Source organism: Monodelphis domestica, chromosome 1 (assembly GCF_027887165.1).
Source record: "Monodelphis domestica isolate mMonDom1 chromosome 1, mMonDom1.pri, whole genome shotgun sequence".
NCBI classification, from domain to species: Eukaryota; Metazoa; Chordata; class Mammalia; order Didelphimorphia; family Didelphidae; genus Monodelphis; species Monodelphis domestica.
In genome coordinates, this window is record NC_077227.1 from 481,961,801 (window position 1) to 481,973,494 (window position 11,694).

Below are 11,694 nucleotides of genomic sequence, written 5' to 3' on the forward strand. Positions count from 1 at the left end.
AATTATTTATTGACATGTTTTCATCTATATTAATTCACCTTCAAACATAGCCCTCCCTCTCCTCATTTAGAGAGCCTTCAGTTAAAACAAAAAAGTAAAGAGAAGTGAGAAAAAATCTGTTCAGCAAAATATTGAATACATCAAGCAACTCTGACAGCATATACAATGTTCCACATCCATAACCTGCCACCTCTGCAAAAGAAGGGAGGAAGATGCCTCTTCTTTTCTCTTTTCTAGGACTAGGTTTAGTCATTATGTTTATACAGTATTCAGTTATAATTTTTTTATTTTCACATTTACATTGTCATAGACATTGTATTTGTTGTTCTGATTCTCTTCACCACATTTAGTTTCAGTTCTCATAGTCCCATGTCTCCCTATATTCTTTTTTTTTAACCCTTATCTTAAGTATCAGTTCCAAGGCAGAAGAGCAGTAAGAGCTAGGAAATGTCTGAGACCATATTTGAACCCAAACCCTCCCAACTCCAGGCCTGGCTCTCTATCCAGTGAGCCACCTAGCTGCCCTGCTACCCTCTGTATATCTTCAAAGTCATCATTTCTTATGACACAGTAATATTCCATTACATTTATGTAACACAGTCTTCATAATCATTCCCTATTCCATAGGCATCTATTTTATCTATAAATGCTGTTATGAATATTTTTGTGTGTGGAATTTCTTTCTGATATTGATCTCCCTAAGGAATATGACTAGGAATTAGATCTCTGTGTCAAAGAATATGGACATTTTATAGGCTAGGGTTTTCAATGAAGCTCCTTTGGTGTTTATTGAGGAGGTACAATAGCTTATTCCCATCGAAATAAAGAAGGAAAACACATGGTTTCTGTTTATAGTGAGTTTAGGATCTATAATGAGATAGGATAAATATACAACCTATATACACAATAAATACCAATGGATTGGTGTGGTCTTTAAGGTTTTGGATTTTAAGATCACAAGGGAGAGGTTGCTGGAGCTATAGAGTCACGGAAATAGGATTTGAACTTGGCCTTAAAAGATGGGTAAGATTCAGATAGGAAGAAAAAAGTTGGAAAGTGTTGCTGTAAGAGAGAGCAGGAAGAGTTCAAAAATAGGGTACTGTAGATAGAGAGGGCAAGTATGAGTGGAGTGAATGGGAGAGGAATCCCTGTATGATTCCCTCAGCCAGAGAAGTTGGAGCACTTAGGGAGGTTGATTGAAAAGGGAATGATAGGCTGTCTTAAACTGTGTGGTAGATAGGTGGTAGTAACAGTAACCAGAATCAATACTGAAATAATCATCTTGTGTCTATCCCAGGATCATGAAATCATATATCTAGAGTTGGAAGAGACCTCAGAAACCATCTCATCTATTTCCTACTGCATCGTGTTGCTGATGAAAGAACTAAAGTCAAGTGACTTGCCTAAGATCACACAGGTAGTAAATTTCAGAGGTGGATTTTAAACCCATGTCCTTTCATTCCAGAGACAGGATTCTTTCCATTAGATGACATCAACTGTGTCTGGTCTATTAAGCAGCTTACCATCTCTCTCTCTCTCTGGCTGCTTCAGGATAAAGAAATGGATGGAATGAGGATATAATGAAATAGAACCAATGCTAAGGACAAAGTTCATTCCTCCCTCTATTCATAGTCTCATTGGCTCACTGACTTGGAACAACTGGCAGACCCAAAGCTCATCTACTCCAACCCCCTCATTTTCACGATGAGGAAACAAATTAAGTGATTTTCCAAAGGCCACAAGGGTAATATACAATAGAGGTGTGATATGAATTTGGTTTTTCAGATTGCAAATTCAGTACTATCTTCCCCTGTATCACACTAACTGCTCCATGGGACAATAGGAAAGATAGGTTCACAACAAACTGGGAGAAATTTTATATATATAAGGAACTAAGTCAAATTTACAAAAAAATCAAGCCATTCGCCAATTGACAAATGGTTAAGGGATATGAATAGGCAGTTTTTAGATGAAGAAATAAAAATTATAAATGATCACATGCAAAAGTGTTCCAAATCCTGATTAGAGAAATGCAAATCAAAACAATGCTGAGGTGCCACCTCACACCCAGCAGATTGGCCAATATGGCAGCAAAGGAAAGTAATAAATGTTGGAGGGGATGTGGCAAAATTGGGACACTAATACACTGCTGGTGAAGTTGTGAATTAGTTCAACTATTCTGGAGGACAATTTGGAATTACGCACAAAGGACTTTAAAAGACTACCTGCCCTTTGATCCAATCATTACACTGATGGGTTTGTACCCCAAAGAGATAATAAGGGAAAAAACTTGTCCAAGAATATTCATAGCTGCGCTCTTTGTGGTGGCAAAAAAATTGGAAAATAAGGGGATGACCATCAATTGGGGAATGGCTGAACAAATTGTGGTATATGTTGGTGATGGAATACTATTGTGCTCAAAGGAATAATAAACTAGAGGAATTTCATGTGAACTGGAACAACCTCCAGGAATTGATGCAGAGTGAGAGGAGCAGAACCAGGAGAATGTTGTACACACAATAGAATGTAATGGACTTCTCTATTAGCAGCAATGCAATGATCCCTTATAAGAAAGAATACTCTCCACATCCAGAGAAAGAACTATGGGAATAGAAACACAGAAGAAAAACAACTGCTTGACCATGTGGTTTGATGGGGATGTGATTACGGTTTTGATGTTAAAGGATCACTCAGTTGCAAATATGAATAACACGGAAATGGGTTTTGAACAATGATGGAATTGCTTGTCAGTTCTGGGAGGGGGGATTGGAAAATCATGAATCATGGAATCATGGAAAAATATTCTAAATAAATAAATAGAGAAAAAAGGAAAGATAATAGGTTCAATTTGTGCTGAATTCAGAGGAATTCTGCTCCCCAGACAATGAAAGGACAACTACTCTCTATGTGGGAAGGGGAGGACAGAGAAAGGAGACCTTAGGAGGGACCTTTGAAGCAAAGAAATTCTCACTCAGAGATAGGGCCATTGGTTTTATTGTTGTTCAGTCATTTTCAATTGTATCCAACTCTTCATGACCCTATTTGGAGTTTTCTTGGGAGAGATTCTGGAATGGTTTGCCATTTCCTTTTCCAACTCATTTTTTACAAATGAGGAAACTGAAGCAAACAGTGTTAAGTGACTTGCCCAAGGTCACATACCTAGGAAGTGTCTGAGGCTAGATTTGAAGTCAAAGAGAGTAATATTCCTAATTCCAGACCTGGCACTCTATTCATTGCATCATCTAGCTACCTTTACATTGATTTTACTTTTGTTTTTACTTTTGTTGAGGAAGAATCATATGTACCTATTCTGTGATGTAAAGGCCTCGTATCATGACTTCTAAGACTCCTTTATCCTTTAAAATTCTATGATTCCTCATAAAATTCTGTGATTTTCTAATGATAAATAGTAAAGTTTAGTCTGGCTCATTAGGCAGCTCCTAATTCCCTGTAATCACCTAGAGCTGTATTGGTGATTGCATAGGTGCAGGAGCATGCTAGAGTAGGCTGCTCCCTTTCCCCTCTCCACAAGAACCTGAGAACATTCCTCCTTTCACCTCTTTGTCTTCCCAGCAGTCCAATGGGAACACTTCCTCCTTCCCTTGCCTGGGGTAAGGCATTGGGGGCAGAGCTCACATACAGCATGAGGGTTGCAGTTTGGGCACTTGGTCTCTAAAAGGTCCACCATCACTGACCTAGAGTCTCCCACTATGACCCTAAACCAGGCCTACCCTTTCCAGTAAGGTCCTGGACTAGCTTCTTAGGTGATATTTTTAGACAGTATATCCTGGGTCTAGTTTAAAACTGAGAGCACCAGTTACTCTAAGTACTGAGAATTTAGCCTTTCTGCCCAGGAGATGTTTGCTTCCTCCTATGTCTCTCCTCCCCTCTTCTATTAAGTCTACCCAACTCCTAATTTCTGGAAACTGAACTGGTGATTGTGTCAAGGAAATTCATTCCCTCCCCCTCCGGAGTAGCTTGCCCTGTCCATCAACATTCCACACATAACACAGTTGTGCCAGGTTTTAAGTCTGTGTACATGCTATACATCTGTAAGAATGAGAGGGGAGGTCCTGAAGGGGCTTCTTGCTTGGAACTGACTCAGAACAGAGCAGGCAAGTAAGAAGGAAAGAGGAAGAGACTTGCAGGCTAGGCACCTTGTAGTCAGGTTACTTAGGGGAATGATGAGATTAAAACTATGATTGTCTACCCTTTCTAATAAACTTTATAAAATATATATCTGGGTAAAAATATTAATTCAATTCTTACATGATAAAACTAGCATAATAGGAACAAGTTCTAGAAACTGGTTTTGGATTACAAGGTAAAAGGAGCAGGGGCTTTGGTAGAAGTAGAACTCTCATCCCCAAGATGGTGCCTTTGGCAGGAGACAGCATATAAATTACTTATTTCTTTACTAGTTAAGGATTGATGTTTGCAAGAAAATTAAGTAAATAAAATGGTTTGGAAATTCTAGAGCCTTGGGACCTTTGGGGAACCTATGATGAAGTTTGCATGAAAAGTGAGGGTGACTATGTCCTAAAGACAAAAAAAGGGAAGGGATCCACTTGTACAAAGATATTTGTACCTACTGTATTTGGGGTGGCAAAGAATTGAAAACTTAAAGGGATGTCCCTCAATTGGGGAATGGCTGAACAAATTGTGGTATGTGATGGTAATGGAATAGTTTTGTGCTATAAGAAATGATGAAGAGGATGGTTTCAGAAATGATTACATGAACTGATACAGAGTGAAATAAGAAGAACCAGGAGAACATTGTACACAGTAACAGCAGCAATATTGTGGAATGATTAATGGTGATAGACTTAGCTACTCTTAGTAATACAATGATCCAAGACAATTCTGAGGTACTTATGACAAAGAATGCTATCTACCTCCAGGGAAAGAACTGTTGGAGTTGTAATGCAGATCAAAGCATGCAATTTTTCAATTAAGTTTATTTGGGTTTTGTTTTAATATGATTATCTTACAAAAATTAACAATATGGAAATGGATTTTGCATGATAACACATGTTTAACCCAGATCTAATCACTTGCCAACTCCTGGAGGGGAGAGGGAAGTAAGAGAGGGAGGGAGATAATTTGGATCATATAAACTCAGAAAACTTTTGTTGAAATTTATTACATGCAATAGGCAAAAATAAAATATCATTATATATATATGTATATATATATATAATATGAAGAAAAGTGGGAGTGAATGAGCTTGGGGTCATAAAAAAGTACCCTGAAACCAGGTCACCAAATGACCTCTGTTCAAGAAACTGGGTAAAAGCTAGACTCAAGAGAATTTGAGAGAAGGGCTGGATAATCCTGAGTATAATACTGCCCTTTCCTACCAATGCTACCTATAAGAGGTGGTTTGCAGAGAAGCAATTAACTTTCTCCATTGCCATCTTCTGCATGCCATGTCAGAATCCATCCAAAAGAACAGAATATTTCTGTAAATGTTAAAGGCTAAAGGTCTTTCTTTTATGTCCCTTGTGAAATAGCAAAGTCTTGTGATAGCATGGTGACCTGGTCCAATTTTTGTCTCATTGATGTAGAACTGTACATCATAGCATCAGGGATAATCCACTAGAAAGACCCTTTATAAAATAAAGGATTCAGACTAGATGGGCTCTGAGGTCCCTTCTGATCTATGTGATCCCCAAGAACAAGACCCATTGTTCCAGAATAGTCAGTTATTCTGGTTATACATAATCCATGTATGACACATTTGCCTGTTAATAAGCTCCAGCCTACTCTTCCCTTTATACACTGAATGCACTGACAGGAAAGTGTGCCCTTGGTTTATGGGTGGAGAGTTTTAATTATTATTCTTGCTTTGCCTTTTGAGCATTTTTGTTATTTTGTTAGGTAACAGTATTTGGATTAATAAATATGTCATAGACCTGGGAATCAGAAATTTCTGAATTCACATCTTACTTCAGACACTTATCTGTTATGTGATCATGGCCAAGTTATTTAACATTTCTTTTTTTTTTTTTAAACCCTTACCTTCCATTATTGGCTCCAAGACAGAAGAGTGGTAAGGGCTAGGCAATGCGGGTCAAGTGACTTGCCCAGGGTTACATAGCTGGGATGTGTCTGAGGCCACATTTGGACCCAAGACCTCCTGTCTCTAGGCCTGGCTCTCAATCCACTAAGCTACCCAGCTGCCCCCTTATTTAACATTTCTGTGCCTCAGTTTATTCATCTATACTCGATGGCCTCTAAGGTCCCTTTAAGCTCTATATCAATGATCCAGTTATCCTAATTGAATTGATTTGTTAATGGGAAGCACACCAGTGGGGATTCAAGAGCTTTAGTAGTATGATCACCTGCAAGAGTTACTTCTGGAACCCTGAAAGAAGTTGTTGCAGTCATTCCTCTAAGGAACTAATCTGAAGGCCTTGATGTACATCCGCAATATGAGAGTGCCCACAGAAGGGAGAACCTGGGATAGGGGTAGGAGAGAGGTGCACCTACAATTACACTATGATCTTTTGTCTGATGGGGAAACTGAGTATCCATAAAATAGCCAAAGGAAAGGTACAACTTCTCCTCTCCCAACTAATACCGGGAAGACTGAGAGGCAGGTTAAGTATAAGAAGTAAGGATCTATCCTTAAGACCCTCTTGAGAAGGGTCTGGGAAGAGTCTTTGGGGTATGGGGATTGGGGAAGCCCCTGGTAACATTTCTGAGCCCCCTGGATACACTGTGCCCTTGGCCGAGCTTAGCAGGGCAGCATTTGCCCTTAACAGCCTCCAAGCCATAGATCAGGGTGCAGACGCATACATTTCTCTAAGCACTGCGGGTTGATCTGTCTGCAAACACTATGGCACACCAATTCAAGCTTTCCCAATCACAAGCTGTGCAAACACATTGTTAAAATTGCTTGTGGCACCAGGGAATTTGAAGTTTCTCCCGAGTTGTCCATCTCTCTCTTCCAGGCCTTTCCCCCTCCCCCTCCCTTTACCTCTTCACTGGAAATGCTCCGAAATTCTGCAGGAAAATTAATTCTCCTTCCTTCCCCACCAATCCCCCCGCCCCACACCCACCACCACATCCAGCTGGAGCCTGCAGCTTCAGAAGCAAGCCCAGTCACGTGAGCTTTCCAGCTTTAGGGAGAAGGTTTACAAAGACACCGGCTCTGGGGTGATTTCCAGCCATCGAGAGCCAGGGCTTAGGATTTGGGACTCTGCCACTGATGGTGTTGTTTTTTAATCACTTCTGGTTGCTAACTCTGGGATATGCGCACAGCATCCAGAAAAGACTCTTAGCCATCTCCCTTCCAGGGCTTCACTCTGCACCCCCTCCTACCCACCACACACCCTCCCAAACCCCCCCCCCCCATCCTGTTCTTGTCAAATGACAGCATGCCTCCGGGATCATTGCTTCATGGAAATGAGCAACTTGCGCTGGTAAAATGATTGAGAAATTAAAATAACGTCTTCCTGGCATATGGTCTGATTGGTTTTTTAATCAAGTGCCTCTGCCCTCGCCCTCCCTGAGAGGGAGAATGAGCAGTCTAGGGTTCTTGGCAGCACAACGGGGCTCACCCACAGCAAGAGTCCCTGAGAATACGCGTAAGCACTCCCCTGCTTAGCTGTCTGCAGTGGTAGCCCATTACTTGCTATGATAAACCCGAATTTCGAATATCTGTTTTTCAAGCCTCTCTGTAGCCTGGTCATCTCGTCCCATGCAGCTTGATCTCTCACTGCTCCCCATCAAGGGATTATAGAGGTTGAATTGGAAGGGACTATAGGCGCCGATAGGTCCACAACCCTCATTTTACAAAGAAGAAAGTGGGGCAAAGTAATATTCAGCAATTTGCCCAAGGTCACATGGATGGTGTCTGGGGTGGGATTTGAACTCAGGCTTCTTGAACCCTTCTTGACCGCCAGGTAATCTATTATTTATTATACTACATTTGTCCTTATTCAGTCAAACCATTTTTCTAGACTCCAAAGATGCCAAGCTCAACCCCATTTTGTCCAGGAAGTTATTCCTCATTGTTCCTGTTCTTGTGGATTCCCTAAGCTTGTATAATTATAATTTAATAATAATTACATATTATAATTTATATTAATTATATTCTAACTTAATAGTAATTATATATCATAATTTATAATAATCACGACAATAATGATGACATATAAAATAGAATCTTATAATTTATAATTATAATGAAATATAATATAAGCTTTTATAATTTTATAATATAATCTTATAATTGTTGCTCATGCCATGCATTGATCTTTTGATTGTATCCTATCTTAATTTGTTATTTTCTTATTGTTTTATGTTCAATTCACACATTAATTCTGTTTTTTGAATGACACTCTGCTACATTGGGAATACAAAATGAATTAAAAGAATTCTTGTCTTCAAGGACTTTAAAATCTATTTTTTATTCAAAGATATTTTATTTTCCCAATTGCGTGAAATAACAATTTTCAGCATATGTTTTCAGAAATTATAAGATCCAAATTGTCTCTTTCCCTCCCTCGCATCAGTAAATAATATGATCTGGATAATTCGTGTATTATTATCCCAAAACAAACTTCCTTATTGGTCATTGGTGTAAGAGAATACTGGTATAACACCCAACCCCCCAAATAAAATCTTAAATAAAGTAATGTGATGCTTTGATCTGCATCTGACTGACATTTCTATCTGGAGATAGATAGCATTCTTTGTCATAAGTCCTTATCACCTTTCTGCCTTGGTAATACACAATATCAATTCCAAAATGGAAGGTAAGGTTTAAAAAAAAATGAATGCTCCAAGAAGGCAGGATTTGGGACTATTAATATCTCCTTAAGTCTGAGCAAATGATAGTAGTCAAATAAATACTTATAAATTATTTAAGAAATTCTGCAACTGTGGTAACCTTAGCTCACCAAAAAACAAAAACAAAAACAAAAACTCTACAAAATGTCTTGGGTATTTGCTGGACTTTTCCCTCTTGGAAAGAGGAGAAAGGAGGAAGAACCTAAGGCTTTGGTTCCAGGTTGGGGCTTAGCCTCCTGGGAAGAGCTTCCATGAGCTCGGGGATATTCTGTTCCAAAGACAGGAGCTGTTTATATATATATTCCAGTCCATAGCCCAGGGAGGTGAAAGAAAATCAACCTTGTTTCAGTATTTTCTCATTTAGTTCAATATAATGACATTTATTTACTCCTATCCTGAATGAAAGTAGAGAATCTCCTATAGCCAGAGCTCAGTCCTCAATCCTTAGTCCTCAGACTCAGCCCTGAGATCACAGTGCTTTGAGTTCTCACTTTAGCTATTCATAGGACAGAGATAGAGATAGGTCCTGAGCTGTCAGTCTTCACTTTCCCTAAGTAAAGGGTAACTTGAGTCAGAGTAGAGAGACAGTGCCTTTGGGATAGGGGTGAGGTTAGAGAGGAGGATAACAATACCCACTTTTAATATAATTTTTCATAAATGCATATATTTTAATACTAAAAATTCTGTTCTCCATGGTCCATAGAGATTGATGTTTTTTTGTAAATCAAGTCATATGTCAACCTTTATGGAACCTTAGTTTCCTCATCTGTAAGATGGGAGCAGGAGGAAAGAGGATGGACTGAATGTTTCAAAAATTAAAAAAACACCAATCCTTCAATTCTATATAATTCTTAGTGCTATAACAAAGCCTTAAAGTCTCCATGCCACAGTAATATGGTGGATAATAATCTAAAGGAGAAAAAATTCTGAAACCTTGTTTTAGTGGGTGGTAATGCAAGGAAGCATTTTAAATTGTAAAAGTGAAAAAAAAAACCTTTTAAGTTATACTATTTACAATTTTGACAGGTTGAATTTTATTTTCATGAGAAAAATACTTTCCCCTTAAAATTGCCTCTAAAATAGTAAATTGTAGTTCCACTTATTAAAAGTTGCAATTGTTTAAAAAACAACTAGAACTTTATTCTCAATTCAAAGTGAAACAACTGTGGACTTGACTTTCACCCTACAATAGTTTAATATTTCTTTCATTTCTTCATTTGCATTGTACTTAAGTGTCTCTACACTCCCTGATCAAAGGGTTCAGAAGGCTCAGAGATCTGAAAGTAAGTTGCAGCTGGTTGAATTCTGGAAGACAAGGCTGATTTTGAGATAATATATAAACTTTAAAGCTTATGTAAATATGAAGTATTATTAATATTGTATTAATGTAATTGTTATGAATAATGTTGATCTCATGTAAAATCTTTAGGACACTTTCCCTTTTCATATTTCCAAGTTTACAAATCCCCTCTTCCTGACCTCTTGCCTATACAAAATTTCCTACTAGAGAGCCACAATTAGAGGTCACTTCCTGGGCAGAGTCTTATGACCTCCAACTATTCTTTTCTACATCATGGAATTATCCTAGCATAAATTCTCTTCCATTTCTAAAACAATCCATCAAGTAAGCAATCACCTAACATGTACTTATTAAGCACCTATTCTGTGTCAGACATAGGGCTAGGTATTGGCAATACAAAGACAAAAATTAAGGTCTCTTCCGTCAAGGGGTGCACATTGTATTGGGAGAGACAGCAATAAGTATATAAAAATAAAGACAAAGTTCATTTTTGGCAGGAAGGAGACTATTAGCTGCGTTGAGGGGAGAGGCAAATCTAGAAAGTTTCCTATAAAAGGAAGTGCTTATGCAGAGTTTTATAGAAAACAAGGGAATTTAGGAGATAGTGTTGAGAAGGGAATGGATTCCAAACATACTGGATAGACTGTACAAAGATAGGGAGATAGGAAATGAAGTGCCATGTGGGAACAAGAGCAAGAACACCTGTTTGCCTGGATTTAGAGTGAATAAAAGACAATAATATATAATGAAGTTAGAAAGGTAGGCTTGAGACAGTTTGGAAAAGAATATAAATGCTCAGCATAGAACATCATATGTGATGATTGAAATTTCCAGAGGTAGTAATTCTGGATATTAAATTAATTTATTACCTGACCAGTCAAGAAAAACTAATCATGTCAAATGATTCTCTTGATAATCAAAGACCCCAAAGTCTTCTGTCACAGGTCCATAAATACAATTTTGGGAGCTCATTGTTCAGCACCTCTCTTGGACATCCCAAGAAATCTTTAATTGGTAAATAACTAATTGGGAGGTGGTCCATCAAATCTCTCAACTCCTCTCACCCCCATAGGTTATAGTGAGTGCCACTATGTAGCTGAAAAAGCTTCATTATTTCACTTTTCTATTAATCAGGTTTTGTGAGGGGAGAGGAACATTCCTTGGAGTTCCTAAGAATAAAGGAAACATAAACAAAAGCCAGTGAATTGATTGAAGCCTCTAATTAAAAAACCAGGCTATAGCAATAATTCAGTGTATGTTTTAAAAAATCCTCTCACAAGTGTGATATTGGAGGAAACATGGAACCACTGGAGTTTGTTGCATAAGTAAGTGATATGGTCAGACTTTCATTTTAGAAAAATCATATTAGCAGTTGGGTGTAGGCTGTATTGGAGAGGATAGAAACCTCAAGCAGAGAAATCAATTAGGGTGCTATTGAAAAAGTCCAAAGATGGTCAATATTTGAACTAGGGTGGTAGCTGTGTGAGGACAAAGAAAGGGGCACATGGGAGAGACGTGAATACAAAAACAATGTGGTTTGGCAACTTATTGGCAGTGTGTTATGAAGGGGAATGAGGAGCCAAGGATAATGCCCA